The following is a 14,302-nucleotide window of genomic DNA, read 5'->3' as shown; positions in this document are numbered from 1 at the left end:
GAAAATATAAATATATAAGAAAATAACTACCCATTCAAATTGGTAGTTATTTTTAATTAATAATTAGTTATTGGTTATTATTTTTGAATTTAAATATATATAAAAAACAAAAATTAAAAAATACAAAACTATCATATGTATATATATATATATATATATATATATATATATATATATATATATATTGGTTACTTTAATTGAATTAATAAATATAGATATCTTATAATTAACTACAATAAAAAAAAATCAAAATATAAATATATGTAAAAATAACTACTCATTCAAATTGGGTGGGATTAGTTTAAAGTTGGAGTTTTTAAATTGTTTTAAAATAAAAAAAAAAACAAAAAAACTATAAAAAACAAAAAAAAAAAAAAGAGAAGAAAAACAGCTCATTCAAATCATGGAGTAGTTTCAAGTTAGTGTTTTAAAATAATTTTAAATAAAAATAGATATCTTATAATTAACTATAATAAAAAAACGAAAATATAAATATATAAAAAAAATAACTACCCATTCAAATTGGTAGTTATTTTTAATTAATAATTAGTTATTGGTTATTATTTTTGAATTTAAATATATATAAAAAACGAAAATGAAAAAAATACAAAACTACCATATATATATATATATATATATATATATATATATATGTGTGTGTGTGTGTGTGTGTGTGTGTGTGTATATATGTATATATATATATATATATATATATATATATATATATATATATATATATTGGTTACTTTATTTAAATTAATAAATATAGATATCTTATAATTAACTATAATATAAAAACGAAAATATAAATATATAAAAAAAATAACTAGCCATTCAAATTGGGTGGGAGTATTTTCAAGTTGGAGCTTTTAAATATTTTTTTTTAAAAAGCAAAAAAAAAAGCTATAAAAACGAAAAAAAGAGAAGAAAAACTATCCATCCAAATCGGGAGTAGTTTCAAATGTGAGATTTAAAATAAAAAATAAAATTAAAAAAATAATAAATTATCAATTCAAATTGGGGAGTAGTTTTAAGTTGGAGTTTTAAAATTATTTGAAAATAAAAAAACAAAAATAAAGAAATAAAAAAACTTCAGAGAAAAATATTAAATAACGTAATATGCTAATGAAACTTTCTATTAACAATGTAGTAGCATTAAATATTTGAAAATATAATAAAGAAAAATACATAACAAAAAAGTTATTCGATGTGCTGCTTGTATAAGCCCCGTTAGTTTAACAAAAATTTTATTCACTAAAATTTAGATAATATTATTAAGAACAACAAAATCTATATATTACTAAAAGGAGAGGAAAAATCCCTTTCGTTAAGCCAAGTGGCAGCCTAAAAAAAAGCCACATGACATAATTAGTTACTAAATTTATTATTTAGTTAATAATTAATTATTGGTTATTCTTTTTGAATTTAAATATATATAAAAAATGAAAATAATAAAAAAAAATTGTAAAATTACCATATATATGAATATATTTATATATATATTAATTGATTACTTTATTTGAATTAATAAATATAGATATCTTATAATTAACTATATAAAAAACGAAAATATAAATATAAAAATAAATTACCCATTCAAATTGGGTGGGAGTAGTTTCAAGTTGGAGCTTTTAAATTATTTTAAAATTAAAAAGCAAAAAAAGAAAATCTATAAAAAACAAAAAAAAAAAGAGAAGAAAAACTACCCATTCAAATCGGGGAGTAGTTTCAAGTTGGAGTTTTAAAATAATTTTAAAATAAAAATAGATATCTTATAATTTACTATAATTAGAAAATGAAAATATAAATATATAAAAAAGTAACTACCCGTTCAAATTTGGTGGGAGTAGTTTCAAGTTGGAGTTTTTAAATTATTTTAAAATAAAAAAGCTATAAAAAACGAAAAAAGAGAAAAAAAAAACTACCCGTTCAAATTAGGGAGTAGTTCAAGTTGGAGTTTTAATATAATTTTAGTATAAAAAACAAAATTAAAAAAATAATAAATTACCAATTCAAATTGGGGAGTAGTTTTAAGTTGAAGTTTTAAAATTATTTAAAAATAAAAAAATAAACTAATAAAAAAAACTTCAGAGAAAAATATTAAATAACGTAATATGCTAATGAAACTTTCTATTAACAAACTTATAGTATTAAATATTGAAAGATATAATAAAGAAAAATACGTAACAAAAACGTTATTCGATGCGCTGCTTGTATAAGTCCCGTTAGTTTAACATAGATTTTATTCACTAAAATTTAGATAATATTATTAAGAACAACAAAATAAAATTTAAAATAAAAAAATTCAATAGTAATAAATTATATATCTTCTCATATATTACAAAAAGAAAGCGAATACTAAATATTGTTTAAAATAATAAAGAAAAATAGAACAAAAAAGTTATTCACTGACTATATAAGTACGTTCGATTTAATAGAGATTTCATTATTGGGTATATCGTATTGACAAACAAGATGACAATTGAATTTTATTAAAGCAATACGATCTAATAGGATCAAACAAGCCTGATCATAATTTAATTTAATTAATATTTTTTTAATATTGACCGCACATCGCACGGGTACGACTACTAGTCTAAGGTTAAAAGTATTGACTTTAAAGTTATGCTCATGAATCGATCGGGATCAAAAATTCTATAATAGCACCTGGAGTGACCTATTTGTGCAAATCACCCTTTCAATTTAGTTCATTTGGAACAATAATTTCACACATTGTTACGTGGAAAAATGACATTATATAGTCGCTCTCAAAATAATAGTCGAAGATATATATATACACACACACACATTATGTATGTTATATATAAAAAATACAAATTTTATACACTTTTTTGGCTACCAAATATAAATAGTTTTTGCCGCGGGCTAAAAATGATAATACTACCCTTGTTACGTTCCTTGGACGTATCTGGATTTTGGTGGGAGAAATTCAAAAATAGCCAGATTTGTAAGTGGTCATTCAAAAATTGTCACAGTTTCAAAAGTAATCGAAATTTAGTCACTTTTCATGTAAAGATAAATCTGAACGAAAATACTGTTCAAAATCCGAAAAAATACTCCAGTATAATATACTGGAACTTTCCGCGTGTTGGAGTTCCAGCATAATATGCTGGAAGTTCATACATAGGTGCACCGATCTCCAGTATATTATGCCGGAACTTTCCGTGTTGTAGCAAAATAGTGGCTATTTTTGAGTGACCAGCCCGAAAATTAGTTAGCCCGTGCTATTTACGATTTTTGGTGTGATGTTGAGTCGAGATCCTTCACCCTTAGGTCAGAGTCATATGCAAGCCCATTGCTGAAGAACTAATCCCAATTCCCGATTTAGAAATGTTCTTTCTGCTAGGGGTGCAATATTTCCAGAAGTAAATTCTAAATGTTTGCATATGGTCACATCTCCGGTTGTTGTCTATCCCAAAAAAAAAACAAGGAAGTTCAAATACTAATTACTGTCACACTCCTTTTTTACAAATTTTACTAAACCCTCTTAACAATATAAAAAGATTTAGTAAAGCTTGAAAAGGGTTTTCCAATTAAAACGTGACAAAAATTGTGTTCAAAAGGAAATAACTCAGAGTCGCCACCTGACATTGGTTTCGGTGTGTCAGGCCACCATTTTTTTTAGAAATGATTTTTCCATTTTAAAACACTTTGTACTCAAAAAACTGAGTCAGCACTAGAGATCCGGGTACGGTTGCGTACTTGATCTAGTTGGTTTTTAAAATATTCGAATTGAGTTAATAACACACAACAAGAAAATAAACAATCAAAAGAGGCTCGAGGTCATCCTCATCTAAATGAAAGAAAATTAAAAGAAGAAAAATTAAAATTCTAAATTATCCTACGCTACTTCTTCTACGATGTTCGCAACGGCCTCCAATTACATTCACTTCGGGGCATACCCCTGAAATAAAATATATACAAATTCTTTTGGGCATTCCCCGGATAAATTTAACTAAGAGGACAATCTCTCACCTCAAAAGCTAACAAACAATTCTAAAGTTTGCCTACCCGAGTGATGACGACCTAAACATGCTACTAGCGCACATTAAGACAAAATAAAGTGAATAAAAGAAACTAAATAAAAGAAAAATTCATTACCAATCCACTTTCTTTTGAATCACCCACATAACCAAACTTAGACCCTCCAACATCTGAACATGATTTCATTTTTAAGCACTGATCTTACCTATTTCCCACGGCCCATTATATTTCATTACCTAATTTGTATGAGTTCAACATCAACTGCACATCTTCTTCATATTCAATTTAGACAAACAGTTTTCTAACCAATCTTAATAACTAATGTTACTACTTTGATGCAAGCTAATAACTAGAAGACAAGGAATTAAGCACATTTATCATATTAAATGCGAAATACTCAAGCTAAAAAGCATAGAAGCAAGGAGGCAGACATCTAATATTATCAACAAAAAATGGGCTAATGAGGTAGGAGATGGGACCTCAAGTGCGTAGATTTAATATTTGAGCAGCCAAATAGATACAAGGCTTCAAATCCAAAATCCAGTCGAGATAAAACAGCAATTCAAACCCGGAACCGCGAACTCAAAGCCTAGGAGAAATCCTCACACGACCTGAACTCAAACGAACCCCCATGATTTAGTAACCAGAATCCCATAATGAAGAATGAAGAATCAACAATTTTTAATATTTGTATTTTTTCCGGAATTTTCTTGAATTAAAAGAAAACTGAAAAATCTAAAAATCTAAAAATGGAAACAAATGAAAAACTCTTTTGTTAGACAGAATCTATTCGTTCTAGCCGGTGACGAATGGCTTTTGAGTTCAGGTGGAGATCTAGCCGGCATCGTAGGGTGTTATGCGAAGGTTATTGCCGGATTTCGGCAAGTTTAGGTGGAGTTGCTGGTTAATGAAGGTTGTTGAGAGGTGACGGGGCTGGTTGGTCGACTGGTTGAGAGTCGCCGGCAGCGGACTGGTGAGGCTGGAGATACGCTTAGCGGTGGCGGCGGAAGTTGGTTGTTCTCTTGGGTCTGTTCGTTTGAAGAATGGGTTGGTGGTGTTGTTATTGTGGTGTTGTTGCTGTCTCCGGCTGGCTTAAGGTGTTGGAGAGGATGGAGTTGGCGGCGGGAAGGTTTTTTTGGTAGTGTCGATGATGGTTAAGCGATGGAGAGGATGGGTCTTGGGCAGCTGGTCCGTTTTTTTTGGTTCTATAGGGTTTGTGTTCTAGTCTAGTTGAAGAATAAGACCCCTTAGGGTTAGGGGTAAGGGTTTAAAGAAGAAGGGGTAATGGGTTAGGTCTTGTTGGGCTTAAAAATTGGGCCAAAATACTAAAAATGGATCTCTCTCATTAAAAATGTGATAAACTAACCCAAAATACACTATTTCTTCTTAAAATGATGTAAAATTAATAAAATAAAAATATAAAACTAATCATAATTAATTAAATCGAACAATATTATATTATGAAACTATTTTGGTATTTTTCAAGATTATGTAAAAATAAAAATTCTAGTAAAATGGTATGACTACAAAACATTAATGAAACTATTTGTTTTTTATAATTTTCGTTTTTGTGTCAAAAATAATGTAAAAGAGTCAAAATTAGTTGAAATAACTATATTAGACCTAAACTAAGTAATTAAATGCTAAAATATGTAAAATCTTCGGGAGGGTCAAAAATCACATGTCTACAACTGCCCCTCTTTGATTGGAAATACGAAGTATTTTCAGACAAAGAACGACTAGACAGGTGTTTTGACCCGACCCTTATTTAGGGAGACCAAAACTAAGAGAAAGGAAGAGAATGTGACCGAGCACTGGTATCTGAGCTGCCTACATATCCTTGGCAATAAAGGAATCAGGCCACGTGTAGTTCAGAAGTGAATTAGGTGATGGAGTATACTGGGGTGGAGAGCCGGTCGAGGTGCCGTTCTTCCAAGGTTCTGGTCCGCGGTCCTATAATAAATCGAAATCAAAAATGAAAAAGACTAACTAAGCCTGTCAACTATGAGTTACAAGATTCAAATCTATGCGTCTTCTGAAGCTTGATCTTGAGTCTTGAATGGTTCTTCACGCAGACTTTAGATTTGAACTTTGACGCTTGCTAGTTGCAGGTGCTAGTTCATTCTTCTTCAGCTTTTCTGATCAAAACTGGCGCACCATGCTTGTGACTTTAGTCATGTCTTGAGCAATCCACCTTTTGTCTCAGCTTCTGCATTTTGGATTCACTTCCCTTTTCATTTTCTTTTTTTTTTCTTTTTTTTTTGGATTGAGATTACTTCTTTTGATCATCTCGGACTGTTGACTCGCATTCTTGCTGCGAGCTTTTGCTACTTCTAACTTGAATTGGATTCTGAAATGACTTCCATTGTTCTCCAAGTGGGCGTCTGATTGCTAAAACTTGAACTATATTCTCTTGTTCTCCAGGTGGGCGCCTGATTGCTAAAACTTGAATTATATTCCTTTGTTTTCCAGGTGGGCGCCTGATTTCCAAAACTTGAAATAATTCCGAAACGAATTCCCTCATTCTCCAGGTGGGTGCATGCAATCAAAATAACAAAACAAACAAAATTTTCTACCCCAGTTTGCACTAGGAAGATTTGTGAGTTGTTAGCAAAACTGTAAATCACCTATGCTATTGATGCAATGATTAGAGTAAAACTAAAGACTTGACTGGAATGTGCATCCCCTATGAATAAAACCAAGAATATTTGACTAGCAAGTGCGTCTGCTAAGAATAAAATCTGAATGACCCAGACTAGGAAGTGTGTCTCCTAAATTTAAGATTGAGCTTGAGGAAAACTATAAACTAAGCTTGACTAAAGTAAAAAATGACCTTATTCTCCGAGCGGGACCCCTGATTTCAAGAAAACTAAAGATTAATAACTTAAGAAAACTAAAGATCTATCCTAGGAGAAAATTCATCAGACTAAGATTTCTATCCGAGGAGAAAGATTCATCAGACTAAGATTTTGATCCTAGGAGAAAGTTCATCAGACTAGGTCTTCTATCTTAGGAGAAAGATTCATCAAACTAAGATTTTGATCCTAGGAGAAAGTTCATCACACTAAGTCTCTTTTTGTTATCTTAGGAGAAAGATTCATCAGACTAGGATTTTGATCCTAGGAAAAAATTCATCAGACTAGGTTTTCTATCTTAAGAGAAAAATCCATTAGATTAAGATTTTGATCTTAGGAGAAAGTTCATCAGACTAGGTCCCTTTTTTTATTATCTTAGGAGAAAGATTCATCATACTAAGATTTCTATCCTAGGAGAAAATTCATCAGACTAAGATTTTGATTGGGAGAAAAATCCATCAGACTAGGACTTTTTATCCTAGGAGAAAAAAATGTGAAGAGCAATGGCAACATTTTATGCACACTAGCAAGATAGGTAAGGGCAAAGATTTGAGAAATTTCCCTTTGTCGTCCCTTCTCTTCTTCTTGTTTTCTTTTTCTTTCTCTTTCTTTTTTTATTCTTGTTTTTGAACCAACTTGCTTGCACCGCTTTGTTCCTATTTCAAATAAAGAAAATCTGTGAGTTTAAATGTGGTGGTTAGTTTGTGGCTTTGACCTTGAAGGGGACTGCTTCTTCATTTGCCAAGATAACTTTGATTTCAATTTGGAAGAATTTGCATGTTATCGACTACCCATTTTCTTTCAACCGTTATCACAGAAAATACCTATGCACCATTCGATCCCAATATCCTCTATTTGTTGCATTTTGCTCATGAATTGACATATACCGAACCCTTGCATTTTACATCAATCCTAAAGAACATCTATTATCACCAACTCAGTGCACACATTATTCTCATATGTCTTATGCCATTTTGATGTGCTTGTCAGACTCGGCTTTATGTGATTGGAAAGCTGGTAGCAAATTTTGAAGTCATTTCTCACTTGTTCTGACCAAACAGATTCAAGAAGGGACTCAAACAAAACAAGAGGAACAAAATAAGGGACAATGGAAAGAGATGATACCTAACAAAAATATTACAAAGTAGAAACTTATCAGATGTGGATACCAACTCTAATGACCATGACATGCACATTTGGATTAAGTGGCCTAATCTCTCAAGCAAGTCTAATATTTAACTCTTGTTGTACCTCTTTGCTGTGAAACTGGGCTTCAACGCTTCAATTGTCCTATTTGATCCACAATCCTCAGTTGACTTGTGGTGACTTGAAAGATTTTCAACATCAAGCCTCTCTTATTTTGCTTTTTTCTCACTCGACGTCGCCTTACGGTGCCCACAGGATTTTTACTGATAAGACTCTCTCATTTTATCATTTTCTCTCTTTGTGCTGAGAAAAAAAGTATTACCCATCATGCAGGAAGATCATACTTTCGCCACACACTTGATTTGACATCCTCAAAGATTGGTCAGAAGGTCTTTCTTTGGACTGTAATGTAGGCTTTTGGACAGGGTTGGAAAGACGAAATAATTTAAGATGAAAGGGTTCAAAATTATAACTTTTAGGATCAGGCCCTTTGGCAAAATTAAAACTTCTGGCCCAATTTCTTGGAGTCTGGGGATTTTTTTTTTTGTTTTTTGCTTTTTTTTTTAATGAGATTTCTAAGAAAATCTACTCCACTCTTGACTTCGGGGGATTATGAAATATTTTATTTGATGTGACCGAACTGTAAGGATGCCTAGGTATCTTGAGGTGATAATAATCAGGTCGAACGTAGTTCTAAAAGAAAGTTGTTGTTTTTTCTTTTTTTTTCCTTTTCCCTTTTTTCTTTTTTTTTTCTTTTCTTTTTCTCTTTTCCCTTTTTTCTAGTTCCTAACTCTGCTCCTGATTCCAAAATAGGGGTATGAAACAAAACTAATTAAGGCTTAAAAGGGGTAGCAAAAGATAAAAGTGTTTGGGTAGTAGAATAAAATGCATTCATCATACCAAACTTTAAGAATGCCAAGTACAAACATGCAATCGAAGATAAGCAAATAAACCATATACAACATCTATTAATGGCATCAACACAAATAAAAAGTGCTAATAGGCAATACCTTTATCCCAATGAATGACTCTGTCTAGTTCGAAACAGATTTGACTCAACCTTATCTTGATGCGGAGGAATGCATTTCAGCACCGACTGATTTACCTCGAACTGCTTGAGAGACCTTTCCTTGTTGTATGCTCCTATTAACCTCTTGATTTTCCAGACTAACTTCCTCAGTTTCACTCAATTTAAGCTTCAGGTTATCTCAGAATGCGTGAATCTTTACTTGTTTCCTCAAATGCATCCTTTTATCATATTCAAAATTGTATCATTGCTTCATGATTAGACTAACTTTCAATTATGTGTGCATGTCATGTCACTACATTCAACATGAAAAGAACTATAAAGTGAAAAGTGACCTAAACAAAACTAACTAGAACTAACAGAAAACAGGAGATTGTATTAGACAGATGGTGAATAGGGTTTGAACAAAACAAGCAAAATAGACATAGGTTACAACCCTGGAACAATCCTAGATAACACTAGATGAGTTACTACCACTAAACGAACTAGGCAAAATAAAAAGAAGAAGGGTTTGAGCCACAAGACAATATCCGGATTATAACCTTGAAATAACCCGGACAACCGAAATGACAACAAAATAAACCACCAAAACTCCTCCCTGGCTAGCCAAGAAAGGAGTGTCTTTCCAATTACCAAGCTCGACATCTTAGCCACTGGATTGCACATCAAAATTACTAGGACCTTCATCAATTTTCATCACATTGACATTGGCAAATAACTTTTGGGTCCCTTTTGCCAACTCGTCCTTAAGATCAACCTCTGGAACCGAGACTGATAGCGCAGAAAACTTTGCGGTAAGTAGCCCTCCAAGGGATTCAGGACAGTTCTCATATTCTTTTTCCACACAAATCATGTCCACCATATGCGTCTCATTATGAATTAGCAATGGACTTTGGCTAGTATCTGCTGCATTTGGATTTTGCATGGTAATGTCACCTGCATCAATAAGCTCCTGGACTGCTCTTTTCAGATGCCAACACTTTTCTATGTCGTGCCCCGGGGCAATAGAGCAATATGTACAGCTTTGAGAAAAATCAAAATTCTTTGGAAATTGTTTCGGCATTTTTATTTGAATCGCCTTCAACATGTTCAATTGCCTCGGCCTTTGAAACAGACTGGCATATGATTCTCCAATAGGAGTGAAATACTTTTCTCTTTGCTAATGCCTTCTCATTTTGTACTCCGGCCTTGGTTGGAACCTCTTTCGGGTAAGGGGTTGATATGCTTGTAGAAATGGGTAAGACATTTGTGGAGGCAGTGCAAGCCGTTACGGATTTTGTAGGTGTGGAGCATACGGCGGTGCATTGTGGATTAGAGTACTGGGGAGGTGAGGTATGACTTTGGGAATTTTATGGAGGAAAGTAGTATTGGGGAGGATTATTTGGAGTATGAGGATATTCATAGGGTCGATATTGAGGCTGAAAGCGTTTAGCAGGAATGCCCACTGGATCCTGTCGTTGGCTGGGCTCGACAACATCTTTTCTATCAATCGGAGGACTGATCCCAACAACTTGTTCATTCCATCTGAACCAAAACTCCCTAAAGCCTTCCTTGGGTCTCTTTCCTTGGGCATCGGGGATTTTGAATATAGTCTCACTAGAGAATCGAGGAAGAGTAGCTTGTGGAAGGGGTGCAAGAATAGGATCAGATGTCAGAGTAGGGTATGAGGTTGTTTTGGCTGGTGGAGCATGAAAAATTTGGGCCGAAGTGCTGGGGTAGGAGTGGTAAGGGATAAAGCCTGGTGCGTGTTGTGGGGAGAGATCAATGGTACTTGGTGTCACACCTCCTTTTTCCGCCCCCGCGTGGGGACAAGGGAGTTTTTCCAATTAAAGGACAATCGAAACGGGATTTGTTTATTTATTTCAGAGTCGCCACTTGGGAGATTTAGGGTGTCCCAAGTCACCAATTTAATCCCGAATCGAGGAAAAGAATGACTCTGTATTACAGTCCGCGAACCAGAAATCCGGATAAGGAATTCTGTTAACCCGGGAGAAGGTGTTAGGCATTCCCGAGTTCCGTGGTTCTAGCACGGTCGCTCAACTGTCATATTCGGCTTGTTTATCTGATTTTATACAATTATGAGCTAATGTGCAAGTTTTAACTTTTAACCGCTTTCGTCATTATTTATATATTTTTTCAAGAATTGCAACATCATGGAAATACATCTCCAACCACGTCACATCAATGCACCCGTGGTTGTTGGCACATTTCAACTCTGTTGAGATTTGGATTTGGGTCACATAAATGTGCACCCGAGTTTTAAGAAAATTAAATTATTAAAAGGCGTGCCTAAAACGACTAGCGTATCATTTACTTTGGGTAGGGCCGTGAAATTTTGCTAAACGGTCCATCCCGAAGTCTAAGCAATTTTAAAGCATATATTTACTGAGGGCCCCATAATTTTGTATTTTTATTCGGTGAGGCTCATCTCATTCTTATTTTTTAAAGGAATTTGCAACGTCATGGACATGCATCTCGGATCACGTCACAATCAATGTACCCGTGATTAGAGACACATTTCGACTCCGTTGAGATTTAGATTTGAGTCATATAAATGTGCACCCGAGTTTAAGAAAGTAATTTAATTAAATCGCGTCTAAAGAGTCTAACGCGTTATTATCTTTGGGGAAGGCAGTGAAATTCACTAAACAGTCCATCCCGAATTCTAAGTATTTATTATGACCAATTATTGAGGGCCCCGCAATTTGCATTTTTATTTGGCGAGGCTCGTCTCATTATTTATTTATTTTTTTAAAAAAAATAATCTTAGAATGACTACATTTTTTATTTTTCGTTTTTCTCTAAAATAAATGAAGAAAAATGTCCTACTTTATTTACATACTTTCGAGTTATTATAGTTAAGTTTCGAAAGTGAGTCGTTTAAAGAGTTTACATGGGCAGCGCATAGAATGTTTTACATACAAACAGTAAAAGAAAGAAAAGACTACATTAAACTACAACTTCAAATCTTTCTCATTTTTTGCATTCATGTTTCGAGTAGCTTACAAGATGAACCAGTGTATCGTTTGTGTACCTGGTATTGTCAATACAAGAAGAAGAAGGTCAGCAAAGTAGTATGTAACACAGCAACATACAGCAGCATAAAGCCCAACACAGTAGCTTCAACACCTCAATCCAGAAATCCCAGCAACACGGAGAAAACTAGTAAAAATGGAGAAGAAAAATAGTGCGGAAATCTCTCTTTGTTTTTCTTTCTAGATTTGAACTCTCTATGGTGTTCTTCCGCTCTCAATATTTCAGAAAATTTGGTTATATCTTTTTTACTCTCTCCAAAATGAATTCTGTCCCTGTATATTCTGTGTATCCAGAGTGTATATCGAGTGTATACCGCTCTCTCCGCCCCCTCTTTTCTTCTTCTCTCTATCTAGTTTTTCCTCTTTTTTCCACCCTTCTTCCTAAATTTTCTCTTCTATTTATAGCAAAATTTTCGAAATTTTCAGATTTGTTTTTTATTATTTTATTATTTTTTTAATTAAAAGAAATCCCACTTACAAATTGCTTTTATTTTTTTAGAAAAAGAAATCTCACCTTTATTTAATTTATTTTTAAAATTCCAACTTTAATTACTTTATCTTATTTAAAATCCCACTTTTTATTTTTTTAAAAGAGAATCTCACTTTATTTAACTTTTCTTTAAAAAACAAACCACTATCTTTTCTTTTTCTTTCAAAAATGCTACTTTCAATTACTTTAAATTTTTTAAATTTTCAGATACCTTTATATTTATTTTTTAATCCCAACCTTCTTTTACTTTTAAATTTTTTAAAAATTTCCACAAAACTTTTTATTTTTTTAAATTTTCTACATTCTTTTACTTTTTTTAAAAAAAAAAAAAAAAAGAGAATTTCACCTATTTTTACTTTTATATTTTTTTTATTCAATACTTACCTTTTTCTTATTTATTATTTATTTATATATTCATTCCCGAAATTATTATATATTTAAAAAAAAAAATATTTTCGGATTTTTTATATATAAAAAAAAACAAAAAATAAAACTATTAATAGTGATAATTCACCTTTTATTTTTTTATTTTTTTGGTTTTGTTTTGTGTTGGACAAAAATGAAGAAGGGGTGTTGGGTTAATGGAGCGGACCGGGTCGATCCGGTTTGAAGTGGACCGGGTCATGGGGAAAGTTGGGCAATTATTTGGGCCTGTAGCTTGAATTTTGAAGAAGAGGCCCAATTCCGACTTTCTTTATTTTTTGCTCTCTTTTCTTCTTTTATTTTTCTAAAACTAAATTATAAAAATACTTAAACTATTATTAAGAACTAAATTAAGTTATAAAAGCGCAAATTAACTCCCAATAACAATTAACGCACAATTAAGTAATAATTAAGCATAAAATTGTATATTCGGACATTAAATGCTAAAAATGCAAACGATGCCTATTTTTGTAATTTTTATTTTTTGTAAAACAAACTTAATTACTAACAATTGTAGAATTAAATCCTACATGCAAAATGCGACATATTTTTTTATTTTTATTAATTTAACAAATAAACATGCACAGACAAACATACAAATAATTACACAAAAATACCACAAAATATCACAAAAATTGCACACCAAGAAAAATTATTTATTTTTGAATTTTTTGGGAGTAATTCTCATATAGGGCAAAAATCACGTGCTTACAGCTGCCCCTCTTTGCCCGAAGACACGAAGGGTTTTCGTGCAAAGATAAAGCGAGCGATTTTTGCCCATCCGAGTACTCCGTGTGAAGCATTTTTTGAAAAAGATTTGACCGAACCTTTGCTTCAAAGGTTTCCTACATATCCTGGGCTAAACAGGAATCAGGTCAATGTAGTTCGGGAAGTTTTTGGTAGCTGGGACTACCGTGGGACTGCATTGTTACTGTTGTTGCATGCTATTACCACTGCTTACCGATCTCCTTGTTACACCATGCTTAAAAGAAAACAAGAAGCTAGGCTAGAGTACAATTTGTTTTTGTTGCCTTGCTTCCTTGTCTGCTTGCATTTCTTCCGGTGTTTTTCTTCTTTTGACACATGTACTTGAGTTTGTACTGTGACCTCTTGTTGCAACCTTCTGTTTCCCAGTGTCGGGGAATTTTATTGTCTCCTGCTGGGGATTCCTGTTGTAACCCTCTGTTTTATTGTCCTCTGACTTTATCCTGAAATGTATGCCTCTGTTGTATGGGCGGGCTCCCAACTTTAATACTTGAAAATTAATGTTGAATGTGTTCCTCTGTTATATGGGCGGGCTCCCAACTTCAACACTTGAAAT

This window comes from Nicotiana sylvestris, chromosome 1 (genome assembly GCF_000393655.2).
Source record: "Nicotiana sylvestris chromosome 1, ASM39365v2, whole genome shotgun sequence".
Lineage (NCBI taxonomy): Eukaryota > Viridiplantae > Streptophyta > Magnoliopsida > Solanales > Solanaceae > Nicotiana > Nicotiana sylvestris.
This window is presented reverse-complemented; position numbering follows the sequence as displayed.